Genomic DNA, 25,482 nt, shown 5'->3' on the forward strand with positions numbered 1-25,482 from the left:
AATGAAACCTCTAATAATACCTACAGTTGGAAATGCCCACAACTATTTCACTGTAACAGTTACCTAGTGAGAGAACTAAGGTTCTCAGGTACAAAAAGACTGTCAGTTCTTTTTACTACCAGTCTGTTTTAATGCCAGTCTGTGGATTGGGACAGATGAAATAGCAGTTATTGAGAACATTTTCAAGCTATGATTTTTGGAACTCACTTATCACCATGTCAGAATATTTTCTTCAGCCCATTAGAAACTGACTTTTTCTTGATGTTCTTTTCAAAGATTCCAAAGGTTCATTCACAATGTCAAGCTACTATAAAATTCAGCATAATGTGAACCACTCTCTGATACTGCCTTTCTCCACTGCCTTTTAGTTGCTGAGATCTAAATGCAGTAAAAGAGAAATTATTTTGAATGGAATTGATACAGAAATAGGTAACACTCCCTGGGATTAAGAGTCACATAATGTTGCTAATAGATAAGGAAAGTATTTCCCAAGTGGGATGTTGGTTACATATGTTTGAATATCTGAGCATGTATTTTTAAATGGGATGATTTCAAATGCTGAAAAGGGATACAATTATGGATAATGTTATCTTATTAGCACATTTAATATAGTGCATATTAATCCATCTCCCCCCTTGTCTAATACTAATGCTGAAATGAATATAATTTTCTAAATATTGAACTGAAGCAGCAATGTGGTCATGGGAATCTGGAACAAATGACCACTTGCTCGAGAAAGCAGCATACTGTGAGTTTGAAGTCGTTCTTGTTTACATAGTGGTTTGACTCTCAGCAACAGGTCATATGCATGGAAATAAGAGCTGCCTGAAATATCATGTAGGGCCAGTAAACCCAGGAATTCTCTCTGAGCTGCCAGGAGTGCCCCAAATGATCTCAAGCAGTCTGCCTTTCTGAGATTTTGGTGAATTTTAGACTTTGCTGACTGGCCCAAGGTGAGCTCTATTAGAAGATAACAGAGTTGGCACACAACATAGCCTGGTTTTTCTTTTAACTGCTAAACATTATCCTGGCTCTACAGCACACATTTTTATTACTAATGGGGAATTCGTATGATTGCCAATGTAAAAATCCATTAAAAATAGCTAATATAAATAATACTTTGAAATCTTTTTCAAGAGGCAAAAAAAAAAAAAATCATGTTAATAACCCCCACAAAACTTAAGCTGATGAGTAAATAACTAAAGACAGAATTTTTTTCTCCTTAAATGAAAGTAAATGCAAAAAAACAAGATCTTGTTTTATGAGTTATTGTGTTCATATTTGAACCAAAGATAAAGGTTTCCTGTTACTAGCTCACACTTCAGGATAGATTCTCCATACTTTGCATTAGGAGTTACACAAAATTTTCCAACTAACAACTCCCTGTGCACCAGGCTTTAAATGATCCCCTTCATTCCTGCTCTGGGAAACAAAACAACAAAAAGATACTGTATTCTGCAGCAGTAAAATTATCCCCTGTGATAAACCGTCACCTCTCCAGACTACTGCCGACTTTTTTACCACAGTGATTAGTGCTTCAGCTTATTAGTTTAAGTCCATGCTGCTGTTCCTCCATCTTCCTATCTCTACCCTTGCCACTGAAATCTAAACCAAGTCTGTGAGACTTAATGTAGATTTACTAAGCAGCATCCTTTTTAGCTTTATAAGTTTCATTCTCACCTCACTACAGTAAGTTTATTTCAGATAGACATTCCTATTTCCATATCATAAACACATCTGTGCCTTGCTATGATTTTCTATATAGAGGCATTTCCAAAAACACTCACTGCCATAATCAGCAGTCCAGGATGGAAAGAAACCTATTCTGTAAGGCAAACTAATCAAACTGTTCTTATAGTGAGAAATACAGAGCTGGCACCGACTAGTAGCAAAGAATTATTCAGAGGTACTATACTGTGTGCATGTTTAAGTACGGTTAGTCTCTATGTTCTCAGACTGGCTGCAAACTTTTTGAGCTGCAGAGGCTAAGCTGGGCTGTAAATGAAGAACAAGAAGGTTGTTTAAATTATAATGAATGTTTTGAGGATTTTATTTAATGTAGTGGCTTTTAAACAACTTAACTGGCAATAGTTTGCATAACTCTAATTTTACATGAGTATAGACAGGAGGAATCAAGGGACATAGTCACTATTTTTCTGCTAGGTAAAGACCATTCAATCTCATTTTTATTATAAAATCTTTAAAAGAGATAAATAAACTGAATTGATTTGCAGAGTCCAATACTAAAAATTCAGTCACAGTGCAGTAAATTTAGTCAACCACATAGTGTCCTTGAGCAAATGAGGAATTTACTCACATTCACATTTCCAGGATCAGGCCACTAGATTGTCATTTTCTGACCTTTCAGAAATGTGCCTTATTATACAGAGCAAAAACATTAACAAATGGGCATTGAACTGGTTCTTCCTCTAATCAGATCTCTGTGACAGATTTACTTATTTAAATGAGGTGCCTTTATATGTAAAATGTGCACAAGATCTGCTGGTGTTACTTTCTATTAATCAGGTATTTTATTACTGATTGTGTGTGTGTATATATTTAATATAGACATTTTAATTTCCACTGCAAACAGTCAAACACATTAGAACATGCTAATAAAACCAGTACTGAATATTAATAAAGCTTCTGTTAAAAGCAACATTTATACTATGGAGCTGTAATATATCCTTTTTGCACAAAATTCTTACTAACCAAAACCAAGTGGCATCCTTCCATAGACTTGTTTAGCGTTTGGATCAATGTTAACACAGTAACTATATTTATTCCTCTTACAGGTTACCGGCAATGGAAATAATACATTTCTAATGTACACAGATGGCCTGAAAGTTAAAAAAATACTGAGAGGCAATGGGTTCTGTTGTTTATTTATTTTATTTATTTATTTATTTATCTGTCTCATACATATTGGGGACTGTCAAGTCTGGTTTTCTCTAATTTTGATAGATGACTTATTGGAGGTTTCAGACATAAGAGTTCGTTTAGACCTTAATTGAAGGGCAAGAGTCTTGAAATGTCAACTTCCCCCTCCCTCCCGAAACACACACACTTTTCACATGAATTGGTAGGGTGCTAATGTTAGCAAAAAAATAACCAACATCCACGCATTTTAAACAGCTCAAATACAAATCCCTTTCTATCTCTATCAGATTTTATTCTGTAGTATACATGCTGTAGTAATCTTGCCAGTTCTTTAGTAGGATATTTTACTGAGGCCATGTCTACACTACAGAGAAGACTGAAGCTGCTGCTGTCAATCTTCTGGAGTTCAAATTAGCAAGTCTAATGAAGACAAACTAATTTGAACTGAGAGGACACTTCAGTCAATGCTGGTAGTCCTGCTTCTACGAGAAGTAAGGGAAGTCGAAGGGAGAGTGTGCTCCCTTCAACTTTCCACAGTGTGGACCGTGCCAGAATTCGAGTTAAAATACTTCATCTTAAGCTACGCAATTAAAGTAGCTGAAGTTGCATATCTAGTGTAGACCAGGGTGAATTTCACCAAGTTTTGGATTTTACCTAACTTCAAAGTAAAGCTTTGGTCTAGCTCATCAGGATGGGTATGTCTACACTACCCCGCTAGTTCGAACTAGCGGGGTAATGTAGGCATACCGCACTTGCAAATGAAGCCCGGGATTTGAATTTCCCGGGCTTCATTTGCATAAACTGGGCGCCGCCATTTTTAAATCCCTGCTCGTTCGAACCCCGTGCCGCGCGAGGAGTAATGGTAGTTCGGACTAGAAAGCCTAGTCCGAACTACCTAGTTCGTGCCGCGTGTAGCCGCGCGGCACGGGGTTCGAACGAGCAGGGATTTTAAAATGGCGGTGCCCAGTTTATGCAAATGAAGCCCGGGAAATTCAAATCCCGGGCTTCATTTGCAAGTGCGGTATGCCTATATTACCCTCCTAGTTCGAACTAGGAGGGTAGTGTAGACATACCCGATCAAAACAAAAACAACAATCACTGCAAAACAAAACAGTTACATTTTGCAGAGTACTTATCCTAAACAGCAAAATACATCCAAAACCATAAAAACATAGACAGGGCTAGACTTACAAATTATTTTTCCTACCTGCTGGTTCTAGGACAAAAAAAGTTGTTAGGCAAGTATGCAAAATCTCTCTTTCAGAGACTGCAGTAAGGTCAATAAGCATAGTGTAATGTTCTACAATAATCCTTATGGTATCTGTTGCCCACATCTATACATTTGTTAAAAAATTTATCCACATTATTATTATTATTATTTCAGGTATGTATAATGCAGATAACCCTTTTATGTTGAAGCTCACTTTACACAGATTAAGAAAGTACCAAACAACTTTGCATGAGTGGGAAGAACATACGTTCCATGACTATGTGCAATCACCAGCTCAACTTCTTTCAGAAGACCAGTGAGTGGATAGCAGCCATTAGGCTTAATGTCAATAGATTCAGTATCAGAGCATTCCAGAACTTGCCATTAGCTAGTAGCCTGAATGAAGAGATGTGTCTTGCCTCCTAAATACGACTCAGTTCACGCATAGATGTATTTCTAACAAGTCTGAGCCTCAGACATGAGAGACTGCCACAAAGAAAGTCCAACCATAGGTGACCATGCATACTGTCCTCATGGCAGACTGTTGAAACCTTGCTTCCTAGCCCAACTGATGAAGGAGAGCATAGGCAGAGAAATGGTTTTTGAAATAAAATACATAGTGTCAGACCATGGCTTGCCTAGTCCAACCACAGACTCAGTACAGGAACTGCTCCAGGCTAACATCACAGAGGGAGCCTGTGGAGGACAGGACCAAAGCTTGGCTGGTTCTGGGGCAATGCACAGTGTATTTCCCCCAAGGATCGAGGACCAGTCCCACAAACTAATGCACTCCTCGTTCCGCAGAAGGTGGCAGTCCGAATTTCTACTTGGCCCCCATTTCAGTGTAAACACACCTCTTACTCACAAACACCATAGAACAGAAAAGCAGGAGGCAGGAAGGACAGTATTTTATAGTTATTGACCACAGAAGCATCCTCATTTTACTCTCCCAAGGCATGAAGTACTCCACTTATTAAAAATACAGCAGCCTCTCACAGTCTGAAATGAAGCTGTCTTTTCCCTGATTCCTAGTGATATTTTGCCAAGTAAACACCGTTAGTTTCAGCATTCTCTGTCATTTTTTTAATTGAAGCCTAGCACAGTCTTCTCCTTAATACCTGAATGCATACAGGATATATGGACCTGGCACCAGCAAATTCAAGCTAATTCACTGTATTATACTCTGTAATTATTTTGGAATTGTATTATAAATCTGGAGAGCAGTCAGGAAAAGAGGGACATTTCGGTGGGGGGAGGGGAGAGAATCTTGCAAAGCCGTGCTTGTGACTAATCTCACTATTTCAAGCAGAATTAGGTCCTGAAGCAGCACAGAGTCAAAGAAATCATACAGCTATTAAGTTAAAAAAATGTTCACATGCAATTTAGTGAATTCAGTTTTCTCTAGAATATTTACAATTCCAAATTCCTCTTCCATTCTTGCTTGAAGAACTTAATTCTTCAATGCAGCTATAAACATCTCCATGTGGCCTATAGATATATTTACAAGAACTGCAATAGTGCTTTTACAGAGCCTAATTTTTATATTAAACCCCATTATCTCCCTAAGTTGTTAATAAAAGAGTAACTAGGATGAACAAATCAAGACATGAGAAGTCATTCTTCCACTCTACTCTGTGCTGATTAGGCCTCAGTTGGAGTATCGTGTCCAATTCTGGGCACCACATTTCAAGAAAGATGTGGAGAAATTGGAGAAGGACCGGAGAAGAACAACAAGAATGATTAAGGTCTAGCGAACATGACCTATGAAGGAAGACTGAAAGAATTGGGCTTGTTTAGTTTGGAAAAGAGAAGATTGAGAAGAGACATGATAGTGGTTTTCAGGTATCTAAAAGGGTGTCATAAGAAGAAGGGAGAAAAATTGTTCTTCCTGGCCTCTGAGGATAGAACAAGAAGCAATGGGCTTAAACTGCAGCAAGGGAGGTTTAGATTGGACATTAGGAAAAAATTCCTAACTGTCAGGATGGTTAAACACTGGAATCAATTGCCTAGGGAGGTTGTGGAATCTTTATCTCTGGAGATATTTAAGAGCAGGTTAGATAAATGTCTATCAGGGATGGTCTAGACAGTACTGGGTCCTGCTGTGAGAGCAGGAGATTGGACTCGATGACCTCTCGAGGTCCCTTTCAGTCCTAGTATTCTATGATTCTGTGAATACAGAAGGAGCCAGTCAAACCCTGGAACTTGGCCCAAAGTTCAAACCCAAAACAAATATATTCTGAGCTTCTGAAAAAATCGGGAGAGTGACCTTCACCTCCACTCTCACTTGAAGATATTTCAATCTCCACATCTTCTTATTTCCAATGGCAACCCACACACATGCTGTTTATTTGGAGACAGATATCTGTTTCATCTTTGCAGCATCTAGTCTTCAGTCTGATAAAGGGTCATTGGGCTACTTCTTCTGATCTTCTAAGAACATCCTAAAAGCCTGCTGCCTTTTCCTTAATTGGATGACTGATTCATTGATCCTCAAATGTATATGATAGTGAGCCAGTAGCCAGTTGTTCTTTATGGCAGTGATCTACTAGATAATCTTCAGGAGGACATGTGAATGCTTTGCACAATGTTGATGCTTACCAGTGATCTAGTCCTTTAATATTTAAAGCATTCAGACATGAAACAACTCTGTATGCTGTGGGCCAGTCTCAAATTTTTCTTCTTGACTTGGAAAACCCTACCATTACATATCTAACCCTAAAACTCCTGTCTTCTAAATTTTTCAGTTTTAAAAATTATTTTCAAATATACATCAATATCCCTTTTTCTTATGAAATGTCTTGAAGAAACTGTTGCAGCCCTCTGTCTCCTTTAAGAAGTCTCTAAGCAATTATTATATGTCTATGTATATGTGTTATATGTACATGTGGATCCACTCAGTATGATGTGCTCATTCTGGCTGCATTTTGTTTAAAGACATTGTTTTTGAATGTCAACACTTTAAGAACAATTTATCTTGGGAATAAATTTACTAATGAATCCAGAATAATTTGTTTAAGATATTTTACAGATATTCTGCATCTCAGAGAATACCAGACAGGCTGGTTGTCTTACATATCTGTAATAGTTAAAACACTAATCTCGAAGAAGAGGAGGCCTTCCTTAATCTCATCGTTGGCAACAGACAGAATGACTGCAGTTCTTGGAACAGTGGATTATTTAAAATGTTGTTCACTGGGATAGAAACATACCTTTTACTTGTATGGGGGAAAAATAGTAAATTGTAACCCCGACCATCTGCCTGAATTGGCAGATTTTGGGTGCTTGCAAGTAAGTCCGGCAATAAAGATGTGCAAAGTGCAGTCCATTGCAGAAAGCACTGTACTGACTCACCGCTGCTGTGGAGCTGGTCTCCACACCAGCTCCAAGTAGGTCAACATAGCGGGAAATACAAGGAACAGGTTGGAGTGAGATCACTATTTCAGTTGATGGAGTGAATTTGCAGCCCCAGGAGATTGTGCAGCAGTCCTAGGTCAGAGGGTGGATTATTCTCCTCCCAATTCTGCTTGTTCCCCTGCATACCATTCCTTAGGAAGATGAGTCACAAAACAGAACCCACAAGAATCAATTACAGTATCAAATGAGTTCAGAGTAAGGGTGTGTCTAGACTACAGGGTTTTGTCGACAAAAATGGACTTTTGTCGACAAAACTAAACCTGCGTCTACACTTCCGCTGAGTTCTGTCGACATAACGTTGACAGAACTCAGCAGTTTTGACGACGCTGGTAAACCTCATTTTACGAGGCATAACGCCTTCTGTTGACAGAGTTCTGTCGACAGAAAGCGTTATTGCATCTAAACTGTCCTTTGCGTCTACACTGCCAAGTCGACAAAGAAGCTTGCTTTGTCGACAGAACTGAATGTAGTGTAGACGCTCTTTGTCGACAGAAGCTTTGTCGACAGTATCTATAGACAGAACTTTTGTCGACAAAAGCCTGTAGTCTAGACATACCCTAAGTTACTCCACCTATTCCAGGTTCCTGCTAATGTAGGACTATTCTGATTTTAAATATCCCCCTCAAAAAAGGACATCCATTTGTGTGACTATAATCCAGGCTCTTACTGGCCCCTAAAGCACTGTCTACACTAGGTTTTGTTCTGGAAAATTCTCCACTGTTGCTATTACAGGTGTAGGTTCACAGGTCATGGCAGTAATGAGACAAGGTGACACTAGTCTACAGCACATTTTCTGCTGATTGTGGAAAGTTTAGGAGACATAGTGCTTAACATACTAGTAGTTACCTAGATTCATTTGTTCTCTTGCTATCATCAATGGTCTTGTATCAATGTTAGCAGTGGTGGAACTTTTCTCATAAAATAAGCCTAGCACAGACACATCTCAGGCCTCTGCTTTGACTGTTTTATGTTTCAGAGTAATGATCCTATCCAGGACTGTATTAAGAGATTTGTCTTGAGCATGAGACAAACCCAGACCAACCAACAGATAGTATGTATAAAATTAAAGAGGAGTTTAGGTCTTTTGGTTATCAAATGTGGATGCATATTCTTGAATATTTTGTCTTCAATGCCATCACCCAAGTAAAGAAAATATGATCATTTCCCTCCCTTAAGCAAAATATTTCCCTGTTGGAAGTGTTATCAATATTATGTCTGTCAGCGACAGCTTGTTAGTTATAGCCATGCTTGTTAGCCTTGAATATTTAGAAAGTTAAAACCAATGCCAATATGTTATTATTACAAAGAGGCCCTGCAGGAGTAGAGATCTACCTGTGCAAAGCAGTTTGCAATATCCTTTTTATATTTGTAATTACTATACTTTGCTCTTCCATATTCACCCTTCCTTGTGCTTAGATACTAGGTTGTGAATGAGGTACTTGATCTGATCTAGGGTCTGATCCAAAGCCCACTGGGAGGATGCCAATTCAGCTGTGTGGACTTGATGTCAAATGTTTTGAAACTAGTTTTCTCTCTTCTGGAAAACATTCTGGTTTGGAAAGAAATTGTGTGTAAAACTTCAGTTACTTAACATGCTTAAATTGACAGTAGAAGACAAAGCATGTAAAGGTTATTGTAACAACATCTACTTACATTTTCTTTCCATTAGCAACATTTTGTTAGCTTTCCAAATTATGCAGTGTTGCTTTCACCTATTTTTTAGATGCCTCAAAGGATAATAAAGGATCTGAAAGGCAGTAATTTTGGACTTAAAGTTTGAACTTTGAATGCTTATATTTTTAGTACATAATCTAAAAGATGTTCATAGAAGAAAAAAAGTAGATCTAGGTCAGAAAAGAAAGAGAATTGTTTTGGCCAAGGCAACAATCCTTTATGGGTTGGGGGGGGGGGGGGAGGTGTATTTTCCATTCATCTTTTATTTTCCAAGTACACTATTCCTTTTTAAATTTATAATTATGCAATATTATTTACAGACCAAGAAAAGGTATTATTAGTATAAGCATCAGTAGCATTTTAAAGTCTCCAGATTTTGTAAATATTTTTAATGTAACCTTGAAAATACATATAGGCTATGTCTAGACTGGCCCCTTCTTCGGAAGAGGCATGCTAATTTCTAACTTTGGAATAGGGAAATCCGCAGGGGATTTAAATATCCCCCGCGGGATTTAAATAAACATGGCCGCCGTTTTTTTTCCGGCTTGGGGAAAAGCCGGAAAAGAGCGTCCTCTGGAATAAGAGATCCTCCAGAATAGTTAGAAATTAGCATGCCTCTTCCGAAGAAGGGGTCAGTCTAGACGTAGCCATACAGTAAAGGCACCCTAACTAACGTAACATGATAGAATGACTTGTTTTCAGAGGTAGATTCTAATTTGCTTCATGAAGATTCCCAGACCAAAGATTGTCTGATTATTCTTTTGTCTCAAGAAATATTTGGGATTCAGAAATCATAAGATATGCTTAAGTTCTTGGAAACTATGTGTCAGCCCTAGTGGCTGATGGCTTCTCATAATGGAAGAAAGGGCAACAGAAATATATGACCAACACAAAGCAACTGTTCTAAAGAATGCAGCTTAAGATTTTCAAAGTGAAGTCAGCCTGCTAATGCACATAGCTTTATTGAGAGAACACAGAAAGCAGAGAATAGAACAGTGGAGTTACAAACACTCCCATTCCATCAATTCTGCATGAATGATTTGCTCTGATAACACATCCTGATTGAAAATGGTCTTGAGTTAATTGGCTTTAAAAATAATCACTGATATAAAGATTTACTAACTGATAATCATAACACTCAGGCTTGTCTTTATGAGATTTAGAGTTTCAAACAGGGAGAATATGAGCTTAAAGAATGTGAATGAAAGGTCTATTCTTTGAATTCCAGAGCATCTTGAAAGAGAGCTCTTATATTTGCCTCTTAGTATAAAGAAGTTTATTTCACAAAGTGTTATGTAAATGAACAGGTCTTCTCTCTTGAATTTATTTTGCATTATAGAGACTGATTTATTGCATCAAAACTGAATGGAAAATTAATAATCATTTCTGTAGGGCCAGGAGAGAGCCTTATTTGTAACACCTGATATAACTTTAAAAAAATCTTGTTAAGTACCACTACAAGATTGTTTGAGACTTCACTGCATAACACCCTCTTTTCAGTAGCTTACAATTTTGCCCTTTGGTCTAAATTTTTCCACGCCAGGTGTCTAAAGCTGATTTTTTGTGGGAGTTGGGGGGATTAGGGTAGAAATTACAGCAAAAATGAGTAAGTCATTTTCAGATCAAGATTAGGAAAAACGATTGTTTTATTCCGGTTAAAAAAAATCTTATAGCTGTTTAGTTGAGCAGCTCTAGTGCCTTTGTGTTTTGGAGCAAAGAGGTGCCCAGAGGTCAAGGATGTAATTTTTAGTATCCCCATGAAAAAAATGCTCAAGTTTGTCCAAGGTATGAACCACTGAAAATTTTCAGTTCCCATATGTTCAGTAGAGATTTGTTAAAGTTTATCACCTAAATTCTCTGCAGAGTCCATCTATGCTGAGCAGGTTTACCCTCTCATAGCTGTCAGTGAAGCCCAGACTATCAATGTGCCATCCTCACAAAGCGGCTGAGTATGATCCATGTCACAGCTTTAGGGGCTGAGCAGGACTTTCCCTGATGTGGATGTCTGTGGAAATGAACATGGTTCCTGAAAACTGGGTGATTGTCTTTCCTTTGTTCTCAGTGCTGCCCCCCTGCTGGTGCCTAGACAATGAGGAGAAGGAAGCAGATGACTCAAATGCAAAGGGGCTGTTAAACAGATCTGCGGAGAATGTAGAAGTGATTGGACTAGAAGTCAGAGGGGTGAAGAGGAGGGAAAGCATTGATGAGGAGTCTGAGAGTGGGTGGATTGGGACAAGGAACCCCGAGGGAGCCAGAAACTCAAACTGGAAGTCTGGCAGTGCAGAATGGCACTAGGTTGAAAATCCCTTAGGGTGAAAAATGGGACTTGCGGGGCAAGGAGAATGTAATTGAGATGAGGAACTACAGGTGAGAGGTAGAGCCAGGACTGAGACAGGGATAAAAGGGTGTCTGAACACATGAGCACACTCCACTCCAGAACTGGTGCTGGAACTCAAGATTCCCAATATCCATGAAACACAGTGGTAGAAGTGTTCCCTCTAATCTGCATGGCAGCACAGCTTCACAGGTGATTAATCAGCCCCACCCAGTCAGAGACTCAGGGCTCAGTGCAAAGAGCAGACTCGCTGTGCGGGGCTGATTAATCACCTGTGAAGCTGTGTGGCCACTCAGCTTAGAGGGAACACTGCCTGGCGCAGTGTATGTCTCATTCCTTTCCAGTCACTAAGCCACATATAATATAAAAACCTATTACTGCTTTCAGATGTTTTATTAACTCCACAGACAGAAGTCTGAACTTTGGATCTAAAGGATCTGATTCAGCTGATTACCCATTGACATGTGGATATCAATATGATTTCACAGGATGAAATATCTGTTTTTATGGCTGCATTTAAATAAAACTAGAAAAATCCCCACACAAAACCCTATTTTAAGAGAACACTAATGTCGGAAAGTCAAGCACCCAAAAGCAAAAAAACTCAACAATATTAGCTTGCGCGTGCAACCATAATCGACTGCCTGTTTGAATGCACTCAGATGCACTCCTTAATTACTAAAAAATTTTTCCACGGGACCTCTGCTTCATTCTGTACACAGGGTGGATTGTGCTCAAGGGACAAATCAAGAGTACGTAGTGAATAAGGCTGTCTGTAGAAGCCGTTTCATTTGTTGCACAAATTGGAAGGTATGTAGTGAGATTTCCAAGGGACTACAAGAAGAGAAAGTCTCATGGTTAAGACAGATGAATGCTGTCCTGGAGAACTGGATTCTATTCTTGCCTCTGCCACAGAGTTCGTTTGTGATCTTGGACAAGTCACTCCAGCCAAACTATTCAAATGTGGTCATTAATTGTGTGCCTAACTTGAGATCTGGGACTCTGATCTGCAGAACACTGCATACCCTCAGCTGCAACTGAAGTAAATGAGAGCTGTATTTTGGAAATATAAAATGTTCTATAATGCGAAGTAATCTGAAAAATCAGGCCTCAGGCATCTCAAGGCATTCTAAATGAGTGGAGACATCTGTCCTTCACTTCTCTATGCTTCAGTTGCTCATCTATAAAATGGAACCAATACCACCATCTCAACCCACAGGGCTGTTGTGAAAATAAATAATTTTCTGTGAAGCACTTGGATACTACACTGATGAGTGCAACAGGAAAGCCCATGAGGAAATTAATAGTACTTTATTCAGAAATGGTGTAAATAATATATAAAGCATAAAGCCCACACATTGAACAATACAGAACCAAAAACAGACTAGAAGACATTCAGCTTGCACTGCTCACCATGTGTACTGAATAAGACTAGGGACCAGTGGCAAAAATTCTTTTGAAGTATTTTTATGTGTAGTATTTAATTACACAGATAGTTTATTAGTTTCTCAGAATCATTTCTGGAATCCAAGTAGCTAGTATTAAAGGGGCCTATTAAAAGTGCAAGTCCTTCACACATATAATTCTCCTGGCTCATCAAAATCCCAATGGATCAAATCATGCACACCACATCACACTAGTTACCTGTGCTGTGTGTGCAGAAAATGCACAGAGGGATTGCAGAGTGATGGGAACCATTGACTTAATGGGAATCGATCTAGGATAGCATTGAGCACTTACGAAAGCCCAGCCTACAGTGAATTACAATTGACAAGACTTTCTTCCAACTCATGATGTCCCAAGACCTGCTGTACCATGCCCAGGATTGAGGACATTTGTGGTCCGTCAATATAAATGACTCGTTTCTTCATATTACTTTTCAAACCTTGTCCCTCATTCATTCCCCTGTGTCTGAGACAACTCAAAAATCACCCCCAAGAGCCTTCCAGAAGAGTTTAGGAGACACAATGTGAAAATCTATGTAAATTGATACTGACAGAGTTTGTAGTAACTTAACATAAGAAAATCCCTATGGGTTTGCTGGGAGATTATGAAGTAGAAATTGGCTTGCTCTCTCTCCCTCCATACTTAGAAAAACTGCTGAGCCCCATAAGATCACCATACACCGACATCATACACGGGATACCCGGGCTCCCAGGAATGGAAGATGTTGCTGTGTTAGCTCAGCCCTTTTTCCTCTGACAAAATTTTGGCTAAAGAAGCAGGTTTTCCACTCCTTTCATCTGCTCTGTGAGGGAAAAATGAAAGGGATAATCAATGTCCTAAGCAGAAACAGATGTAGGAATAATTTCCTTAGCATTGTTTTTCAAGCATCCGCATGAAATATTCTCAGGTTAAAAGACTACATAAATTGTTTGTGGAAATTAAATTCAGCATATGGTGGGCAGAAACTACAATGATAAGCTGGGGCTGGAGGAATGGTGACAATGTATGTAAAAAGTACAGAAAATGTTTAGCCTCATCCAGATAAATTTCCTTTTACAAAGACAACTCGCTATTCACCAAGGAAATGTATCATCTAAATTGACCAATACCAATGAGAACTACAAATATGAACAGTTCTTATCCGGAATGTTAGGTCAGCAGCAGATGTTGCTAAATTCCTACAGAATGCATGTCCAGAGAGAAGGATATTTTTAAAAAATGGCAGAAATCTACTAGCTATTCTTGCCTTATCTGCAACAGCTGAGCAATCTTTCGGTGCCACAGGGAGATTGAAAACTTGGCTCATATCTAGCATGGACAAGCTTGCCTTAATCACATTGCTCTTTTACATGTGCACAAGGACATCAACATTGACAGTACTACACTGAAGCAACCATTTGCTGAAAACAACTGTCAACATTGTCAAGATTTTGGAACCTTTAGTAATGTTATTTGTGTGACAAAGCTGGTATCATTTTGTTTATTAGCTATAATAATACATTTCCATGGAGGAGGAAATATGCAGAAATGTACTGGAGCTCATTTTATATTACCTTCTCTTGCCTGAAGTACAAAAGAAAAAATGAATGAACTATAAACATTACAAAAATTAATGAATTACAGCAGTGTTGGTTTCAAATACTCAATTGGAGTCATTTCAAGAGTTCTAGCAAATTTGTTACAAAAAATAGAAGTCCAAAGATTTTCCTATTCTCTGAAAACCCATGATTTTTAGAAAATGCTTTACTTTTTCCTATGGCATTAACCCTGCCATGACATCTGTGAGGAAATAATGATTTAGAAAACCTTTCAGAATTCAACCTCTGTGTAGTGGTAATTAGGGGGTTGGATTTCCAAATGCCAGCACTAAGGGCTCAATTCTGCTATCTGATATCCTAACAAATCAGCTACAGCATTTATACAGTAAGCACACGTTTTCCAAATACATGGGGGTGTGCATCAGAGAGTAGGACTGAATCCTGATAGCTCATGCCTAATCTACGGTCACCACGGCATGTCCTGAGCCCCACAGAGTTCTGCCAATGAACTTCAAATCTGATCTCTTAGCTCCTACAAATTTAAATCGTAGGCTGTCTCACATAGGTTTGCCAATTCATCTCAGTCCTGAAATGCAATACTCCCAGCAATTCCCCTTCTGGTCCATTCCTAGATACTTAGATTAAAAACAAATAAACAAGCAAGCAAAAACCCCTTTTGTCATATTCCCACTGCTATTGTAGCTGTTTATTGATTCTATATAAATGAAGTATAGACATTTTCTTAATAACAATATGATAGTAGGTAAGCTTGGGTCTGTCTGCCCATGTATCCTACTTTCTTATACATCAATGCGCTATCTGATCACATAATATCTCATTGCACCCCCTCAACCTTGGTTTTCCATTTTTCTTCTTCTTTTTCTTCTTCTTTCTTATTCTATTTCTTTCAATGGAGATTTGTAAAACAATTTAAGAAGCTACATCAAAATGTTAAGCCACCTGTCTCTAAGGAGATCCCATCTAAATCACTGGATGTATTAGCATGAGAGCTTTGAATTTGCTCCATCCATTTACTTCAATCTGTAAATTAATGCTGCAGACCCTTCAGGAGTCACTGGGCACCTAACTTGCATACTCTTCCAGAGGAATACTAATAAGTTATGATCAGTGCAGTAAATGAAGCATTTAAGAAAGAATTTTCTCTATATCATCTTAATCATAATTTCTAAAGATTCCGTCTACATATCAGCTGCAGCACTGCTATCTCAGCTATTCTGATTGATTTTTCTAACACATAGTTGCAATGTCTGTGAGATATCTCTGTACATGCTGTACAATTATTGGTATTTATCTTGAGTGAGAGAGAGAGAGAGAGAGAGAGAGAGAGAGAACTATGTGTTGCACACATCTGGTCCAGAGAGTTTCATAACTGCCAAGAGAATCTTGCACTCACTCACTGTCAAACTGAGCAGTGTCTTACAGTTAATTTGGTTAGTGGCCAAGGGCTACAAATAATTCTCTTGTCCTCAGCCAAGGTTACTCATCTGTATAATAAGGACCAAAGCTTTTGCTTATTCATAGGCTCAGGTTCCGTGGACATAATTTTGCCACAGATAATAGGAAAAGTATACTTTATAAAAGCAGGAATAGGTATTCACTCTCAGCTTTCAATACAATGAATTTCTAATTGTTTTTAAAGTTTAGAACGGATAAAATGGTTAATCTTTGTGATGACAAAAGGAAGCGGAAAATAAAGTGACACACTTGAATGAACTGTGAGGAAATAAAGTGCACAACATGTGATAATGCCATGACTCTGTGTTATTGCGCATTCTGGGCTGAAAAGATATGGCTTGATGGGTAATTTGTCATGCTGTGCAATAGAGAACAACAGTAAAGAGACTTCAGACAGAAGAAAATTACACAAATAGTAGGGTGGAAAGGTATAATTGAAGATGGCAAAAGATTGAAAGAAAGACATTTAAAATTACTGTACTGACCTACTAAATGCACTTGGGCGTGGAATCCTGGCCTCAGAAGAAGTGGCATTAAACGACTACAGGCTGTGACACTACTACAGGATAATGCCAATCTTATGGAGCTTGTGGAGGAGAAAAATACAATACACATTGTAACTGAACAAAATCAGACCTGTTTTTTTTGCATGCATACATATATGTAGGAGCATAGCTCCTGATCAGCTAGATGTGACTGCCTTCAGAGCTTCCCTTTAGGATGGGCTGGGATTTCATGCCATAGAGGGGGGGGGACCCATATAAATTGCATCAGACCCTCTCTGCAGTGAATTGCTTGACTTTTTCTTTCAGGGTTGTAAGGATGGAAGAATCCAGTGATGTGAAGCCAAATCACAGACCTGCTCCATTACATGGATCCAGATCCTCATAGACCACCACCATTCCTGTGGGGCTTTTCAGCTTTTTCCCTTCTGTGCCTCTGACTGCCAGGTCTCTCTTCTAGTCCCCCTGCTCATGCTGATGGAAGCAGTTAAATGATGTTAAGACAGTCATTTAATCCGACTATGCTTCAGTGTATCATCTTTGAGGACAATAACCGTATCAGTGAGAAAAAGGATATCAACACCTACCATATGTTATAAGCATGTTGTGGAATAAATGCATTCATAACTGAGCCCCTCGTATTACAGTGATGATGGCCACTGTATATTAAGTAAATAGACATTCAACATGTACTGAAATGAATGTACATGCTTTACATCATTTGCTATCTTTTCAGCCTTTTCATTGATATATTGCTGAATAACACATAAAAGAAATCCATTATCTGCACACTGATGGAGGAGATAAGTGTCCCTTTCAATGTAAAGAGTTTTTAATTAGACCTATGCAGCTTTTCACTGTCACTATCAACAGAGATTATGGGCACTCCCCCCTCAGAACCATTTGGCCCATGCTAGCGGTTGTTTCCAAAATGAGCTTTCACAGGTTTTTGCTGAGGGTAAAGTACATTGTAACAATTATGAAACCACTTCTGGCTAGCAGAAGAGTGGTTTTAAAGTTTGCCAGTTTTCTAAAGCAACCTACCCTGCATGGAGTCTAAACTAAAGAAAGCCAAAGCAGCTGCAATATGAAACACTGTTCTATTACAGAGATATTCAAAACCATTTTGCTACTGTACAAACATTTAAAACATAAAAATAAATGAGCTAAACTGTGAAGCTGTAGCTATCCTATTGTCAAGTTAAATAAATACTGAAGAATAGCTGAGAACTAAAGAGTAATTGTTGTTTCATGACCTGTGCTTTCCAGAAGGCCACTTCAAGTACATTTAAACACTAACTGAAGAAAATATGTTAATGAAACAAGTTTCTGTGTTTGTTCATCACCCAGTTTGGCAATGGTCAGGAGTCCTCTGCCAACAAAATTACTAAAGAATTCACCCACTACTGCAGAATATTGAGGCAGGATCTCAGCTTTCTTTATTAAAAATAAAGCACATTTTTGGCCTTATGGTTGCAAAGAAAACTTTCAAAGTACCAATTGAATGTAAATTCACCAGGTGATGTGTGCCTGAGTTTGCAAGCAAATTAGAAAAAATAGCTCTTGTAAGTGTAAACTGACCCACTGATTTCACCTACTGAATTAACTCTGAAACATAATAATGATTATTTCAGGGGTCAAAATTGTCAACTATTTCACAGCTGCGTATTTTTGCAGAAACGTACAATTTATCCTACCTAAGCTGCTTCCCATACCTTCCCAAGTATTAAAAGCCTCAACTGTCCTTTACTTAGAGGCCCAAACCTTTATTTTTTTCTTCCTAGTTTCAATACCAAATTCTGCAGCACAATCAATAGTGAAAATTCATGGGTAGTATAAAATTAGTGGAATGAAATACCAAAATAAATAGCACAGGGATACGATACTGCTTATATAATTTGTTCTCTATAATTAATTTAGTAAAACCTCCACTTTTAATATGCCTGAAGCTATTGCAGAACTTCCACCCTGTTGCAACAGAAAAAAGTAGCAGCAGAATTTAGGTTAAATTAGCCACAGAGTACATAGGGCCTTGAATAGAGTGTATCGGAGCAAACCAGCCACGGACAACATTTTTTATTCTAGACCCCTAGCAACATTATTACTTAATATACTGTGCTTATATGATCTTATCTATTTAAAAACAGTGATCTTGATCAAAGTTTCAAAGACTATTGTATAAATGTATGAAGATAATAGAATATAAGATCCAGTTCCTCAGTTGGTGTTAATTGGTGAAATAATGATAATTTACAGTTACAAAGACTCTGGGTGCAGCGTATAACTAAAAGAATTTACATGGAATCATATCAGTTGTTTCTTATAAGTAACCTTACATTTTCTCACACACAGAGCTAAGGAAGTGGTGACTGTCTTCTGTGCCCTGAGAACTAATCCTCTTGATCAGCCACAGGAGTCACTATTGACTAATTGGCAGGCAGTCATAATCCCCTCCTTCTCCCATTGCACACCTAACCCCTGCAGCAAATTACTTCCCCACTCTACCCACTGAGCAATCAGAGAAGGAACTGTACCTCAGCAGGGTTTCTCTTAGGTGCACACTGGTACAATCTAGCCCTAATTTAGATAACCATATCTTTAGACATAAGCCAAAAACTGAAGTGATACATTATCAAATGAAAGTTTGACTTTCCAAAATTTTTCTTCTGTGTTTAAGCATGAAAAATCTGCTACCCATTAGAGAAGATTCTTTCATGTTTATTTACAACTGGGAGTAAAATTTTCACCACTGCTAGAACTGGCAAGATAACACTTTATGAAACACTTCTTTTCTCTTCACCCCACCAAGATTTTTTTTCCAGAAACAAGATGGTTTTTACTTGGGAAAAGTGTCTTTTTCTTCAGAAAGTTTTTTGAAAGTGGTGAGCTCTCTATTTGGCAAGTATCCAGGACTAATTTTTTTAAAATTGTGATTTTTGGTCTGTGTCACTGTTTTGACTATACTCCTTAGCCAGGTGATGATGATATTTTGTCTTGAAAAAGAGCTGTTGAATTTGTATGAATGTATCTGTTTCACTTGAAGAGAGCTGGTACTTTGTAGTACGGAAAGAGTGGATATGGGGCTTATTCAGTCACTGAGAGCAACTGTGACTGAAGGTCTTTTGAGACACAGTCTATCTGAACTGAGGAGCCATCTCTAATTTTATTTATCTGTATGTGAAAAGAAGAATCACTTACTCAGGCTTTGAAATGACATTGTTCTGTCTTTTCTGACACAAGTTTAGGAAAGACAGTGAGCAGTAGAGAGCTGAGAGTAAAGGATGTATTTCCCAGACCAATATGTATTGTCTGTTTTCACCTGCTGTTTTTAGGTGCTAACTTGGAAGCAGTTGTGAAAAAAAACCCTATGATAGTGACCATAGGCTCAAGAAGTAGGAGTGCAGGGGGCTGCAGCACCCCCAGCTTTTGCACCCCAGATCCTGTCATCTGCCATCCCCAGGCTCCACTGCCACTCAGGGTCCTACTGCTAGCCTGGGGCTCCACAGCCTCCTGTACTTGCGGCTAGTTGCCAACTCTCCTGTTTTCAGCAATAGTGTCTGGTCCATCCAATCCAGGAGACTTGGCAACCCTAGGTATGACATCAGCCTGGGGCAATGAGATGTATAAACAAGTGGGGAGGGGCACATTTCAACACCCCCACTTTAAAAATAGTTGCAGCACCACTTGTAGTGACCACAAAGGGACTTAGGTCCCTAAATCTAGGCTTTAGGCACCTAAATCCCAGATTTTCTCAGCACTGCAATTCCTAATTCCCTCTTTGGACCTGGGCACTTCTGCCTCAGAAGAGTCCAGACACAAAGAATGTGTAAAACAATCACGATGAATAACTCTACAAGGCATATGAAACTAACAGGAAATGCAGTAATGTAAGTCATAGTGTTAGCCAACTTAGCAGACATTGGATTAATGAAATCATAGAAGGTGGAGGCAAGGTCTACTTACAAGGCATTCTTATGGCTTTTATATGAAAAATTAGGTCTCTCTACTTAATATAGGTACGGCACAAGTGACTACTAAAGAAGGGTTAGGGTACACAAAGAAGCGACCTCAAAGGTGGGAGGCTTGGGGTTGGGGCAGTCCTGGATGGCGGGTGGGGGGAGGGGGGAAAGAGGCCAGCTAGACGCTTTCACCTGCCTGGTGATTCTGTCTCTTTTTTGTATGGTTTTATGAGAAGCAATCCCATTCCAAACACATCTCATTTTCCTGGAATAACCAAACCATTAAGTTATGATAAGAGGAAGCTGTAAACTGAATTTGGTGGTCCTAGCTCTTACTGTTTAGGAAGCATTCTTTGATGGACAAACAGACAAACTCTCTCATATATACAATGGATAGTAAAAATGAGAAAGTAAGCACTTTTCAGTAATAAAGTGTGCTGTAACACTTCTGTATTTGTAAGCAAGTAGTTTTTAAATGAAATTAAATTTGGGGATATGCAAGACAAATCAGATTCCTGAAACAGATACAATAGTCTTGAAAGGCTGAGAACTACTAGCTTAGATGGCCTCAGTATATTCTTAAGCATTTGGGTATGTCATCAGCCTCTGCCACATTATGTATGGAAAGAATGTTCACTTCAGTAATTTTCCATTAATGTAGAAGACTTTTTAAATTTAGATTCATGTCTGAATTTTGCTCACACTTTTTCATGTAACAAAACTAATACTACGTTTCCAGGCAATGACAACAATAAACATGGGCTAACTAAAAAAGAATAAACAATATAAGTCACGCAATGGACAATGCTGAGTTGGCAAAAAAAAAGCTCTCACTTTATTATATACTGTTCTTATTGGGATGTATGATGTTCTCTGAAAGGTTAAGGGCAGATCAATGCATACTTACGTCTTCAGAAGGCTAAAAGGTGTGTAGTGACTGGGTATCATTAAAAATTTACTTGACCACAGGCATCAAATGGCCATGATTACATGACCCTGGTAAGCACTCTATCTTTCCATTTTACACATGTCATATTTAATATATATAAACTGTTGTATATACTGTTACAGTCATTCCACCTTCATGGCAACTGATGTCTTAGACATGTTTGGGAGGGAGGTATCAATTAACGTTATCTGTAAAGCTATGCCTGCGATTACTAGTACTTTACAACTTATCATTAGTGCATCTGACAGGATTTTCCCAAAGTAACATTTATTTTGAGGTTAATCAAAATTCTTAAGACTGTCATTTATTATAATCTGATTTTGGATAATTGTCCAAATCAGAGGCTCTTAAAGGAAACACGCTTGTCTCAATCTCAATCAATATGTGCATTAATGAAAAAACACCACACAACCCTCAGAGAAATTGAATTACATGCTATAAATAAATGGCCATTGAACATCTCATTATTTCAAAATATATCAATTCAATCTAAGATTTTTCAATCTATTAGGGGCGCGTTTTTTCTGGGACATGCAGGAGTATAAGAAGGTATATGAGGGGCAGTAATACATCTTCCTAATTCCAGGGAAAATTTATAGACCAGCCCTAGAGGTACATGAGGGGGGATGGGGGAAGAATGGAGGCAAAGACAGTGCAACCTGTGAATTCATTCCTTTGTACTGGGAATGCTGGTGAGGCACAATCCTTTCTACAAGATCCCACTTGGAGCAACCAGCTCAACCCACTCTCTGCACTGGGTTCCAAAACCCCTACAGTAAATAAATGCTAAGATTGCAGAGTAAAACATGCAAAAATTAGAAAATGCTAGATTTAAGTAGCCCATGGAACCTTAAATGCCCCCTTGTGTATTTGCATTACAATACAGTTAATCACTTCCTCCTTAGTTGCCTGGGTGTCAAACCAATCTCTATTGAGTATGTGTGACAGCTACTTTTCAGAGGCTTACCACTTGGCCCTATTTGTGTAATCTTTCATAAAGACAATAAAAGGCACAATCCTGAAACCAGGATCACTTACTTTCACATGTAATTTTTATCTCTTTGCCATGCCTGGCAAATTTTAAGCCCTGCTCCAAACCATGGAGATACTAATGCTTCTGAGGGTATGTCTACACTTGCAGCCTAATTAGAACTAGGAGTGCAAATATAGGCATTCAGAATTGCAAATCAAGCCTGGGATTTAAATATCCCATGCTTGATTTGCATCTTCACAGCTGGGCATCATTTTTGAAATTTACAAGCCCAAAGTAAATACCCGCATCTTCACGCAGCAATGAAACGGGCATTCAAAATAAAGCCTTAATTTGAACTACCTGTTATTCCTCCTGCAATGAAGTTTAACAGGTAGTTAGAACTAGGGCTTCATTTCGAACGCCCATTTAACTGCTGCGTATAGGTGCAGGCATTTACTTCGGGCTTGTAAATTTCAAAAAATGGCGCCTGGCCGGGAAGTTGCAAATCAAGCGCGGGATATTTAAATCCTGGGCTTGATTTGCAATTCTGATGCCTACATTTGCGGCCCTAGTTCGAATTAGGCTGCAAGTGTAGACATACCCTTAGTGAAACAAATGTTAGAAATTTTTTAACATGGGCAAAATTTACTATTTTTCTCTAATCTCCATCTTGGGAATGGCTGGACCATTTTAGCTGAAAGGTTTTAAAAAAAAATAAGCCTGAGGCAAACACCCAGCATGGAAAATTTCAGCCTGAACAGTTAGAGTTAGGAATATAGGATCTTATAATGGAAAGTGTCAAACAACCTTAAGTACAGGCTGTGCTACCAGCTCCATCTATAATTATATTTTTCAACTCAGGAATTCATATGTCATGAAAAATCATATATTAAAACAAGCAGGAGGTCCATTTACTAGTTCATTAGTAAGCACCATTAGTTCAAATAACAGGGCAGACCCAAAACAAGTCCTTAGTACTCCGAACAGAGCAAATTTTTAAAACTGGACTTTACAGCAACTTAGGACAAAACAGATAAATATACATGACTTTTAACAAGTATAGGAAGTAATTAACACTGCTTGTATACGGGATTTTTTGTGGAATTCTATTTTCCACTTATAGAAAAATGGAACCTCTAAAATGCTTGTTCTAAATACTCCTACTTCATATACTGAATTAAACCTAAATAATGAATCTGTCAACTTATTAACTTCACAATAAGATGCTGTAGTTTTTTAATAAGCTGTGTGTGTACATGTGTATATAATTTATTTTTTAAATACATCCCAATTAGTAATCACTTACTTTCACATGTAATTTTTATCTCTTTGGCATTGGACAATTCATAAACGAAACAAGAAAAGGATTGTGTCTCCTGTTATTGATGTGTCTCTGGGCTCGGTTCATCTCTGGGCATTGCCAGCAATGTGCAAACTACTCAGGGCCTGTAGTCAATTGCCTGGCATATCAAACCACTTCTTGTCTAGCTGTCCCCCTCCCCCACAAGCTGTTCCAACTTTAGGCACCAGAATTGACAAATCTTTGAGGTCTTTCCCCTCTCTGAAGCCTCTAAAATATAAGAACATAAAAACATAAGAATGGTCATACTGGGTCAGAACAAATATCCATCTAGCCCAGTATCCTGTCTGCCGACAGTGGCCAATGCCCCAGGGGGAGTGAACAGAACAGGTAATAATCACGTGATCCCTCTCCTGTCATCTATTTCCAGCCTCTAACAAACAGAGGCTAGGGACACCATTCCTACCCATCCTGGCTAATAGCTTCATGAATGTATCTAGTTCTTTTCTGAACCCTGTTAAAGTCCTGGTCTTCACAACATCACCTGGCAAGGAGCTCCATAGGCTAACTGTGCACTGTGTGAAGAAAAACTTCCTTTTGTTTGTTTTAAACCTTCTACCTATTAATTTCATTTGGTGACCCCCTAGTTCTTACATTATGGGAACAAGTAAATAACTTCCTTATTCACTTTTTCTACACAAGTCATTATTTTATGAACCTCTATCATATCCCCCCTTGTTCTCCTCTTTTCTAAGATGAGCAGTCCCAGTCTTTTTAATTTCTCTTTATGTGGGACCTGTTCCAAACCTCTAATATTTTTTATTGCCCTTTTCTGAACCTTTTCAAATGTCAATATAATTTTTTGAGATGAGGTGACCTCATCTGTATGCAGTATTTAAGATTGGGCATACCATGGTTTTATATAGAGGCCATAAGTTATTCTCTGTCTTATTCTCTATCCCTTTTTAAATGATTTCTAACATTCTGTTTGCTTTTTTGACTGCTGCTGCACATTGAGTAGATGTTTTCAGAGAACTATCCACAATAATTCCAAGATCTCTCTCTTGAGTAATTATAGCTAAATTAGTCCCCATCATAGTGTATGTATAGTTGGGATTATTTTTTCCATTGTGCAATACTTTATGTTTATCAACATTCAATTTCATTTGACATTTTGTTGCCTAATCACTTAGTTTTGTGAGATCTTTTTGAAGTTCTTCACAGTCTGCTTTGCTCTTAACTATTTTGAATAGTTTAGTATCATGTGCAAATTTTGCCACCCTACTGTCTACCACTTTCTCCAGATCATTTATAAATAGGTTGAGTAGGATTGGTCCCAGTATAGACCCTTGCGGGCCATCACTAGTTACTTTTCTCCATTCTGAAAACTTACAATTTATTCCTATCCTTTGTTTCCTGCCTTTTAATCAGTTATCAGTCCATGAGAGGGCCTTTCCTCTCATCCCATGACAACTTACCTTACTTAAGAGCCTTTGGTGAGGGACCTTGTCAAAGGCTTTCTGGAAATCTAAGTATACTATATCCACTGGATCCCCCTTGTCCACATGTTTGTTGACCCCCTGAAAGAATTCTACTAGATTAGTAAGGCATGATTTCCCTTTACAGAAACTATGCTGACTGTTCCCCAACAAATTATGTTCATCTTTGTGTCTGTCAATTTTATTCTTTACTATAGTTTTAACTAATTTGCCTGGTACTGATGTTAAACTTACTGGTCTGTAACATCCAGAATCACCTCTAGAGCCCTTGTTAAATATTGGAATCACATTAGCTATCTTCCACTCATTGGCTGTGTCTAGACTGG

At 38.4% G+C, this 25,482-nt stretch overlaps 2 long non-coding RNA genes across 3 annotated transcripts in view; one reads left to right on the top strand and one right to left on the bottom strand.

Moving 5' to 3' along the window:
- The window catches only part of LOC106732645 (uncharacterized), a 34,364-nt gene extending 15,833 nt beyond the window's left edge, over nt 1–18,531 (top strand). The window contains exon 3 of the long non-coding RNA XR_001368907.4: nt 16,786–18,531. This is a non-coding gene — a long non-coding RNA (uncharacterized LOC106732645). The remainder of the gene's footprint in view (nt 1–16,785) is intronic.
- LOC149524171 (uncharacterized) overlaps nt 1–25,482 on the bottom strand; it is a 120,023-nt gene that overhangs the window by 84,628 nt on the left and 9,913 nt on the right. The gene's annotated exons all lie outside the window — the stretch shown is intronic.

This window comes from Pelodiscus sinensis, chromosome 6, assembly GCF_052426305.1.
Source record: "Pelodiscus sinensis isolate ZL-2025 chromosome 6, ASM5242630v1, whole genome shotgun sequence".
NCBI classification, from domain to species: Eukaryota; Metazoa; Chordata; order Testudines; family Trionychidae; genus Pelodiscus; species Pelodiscus sinensis.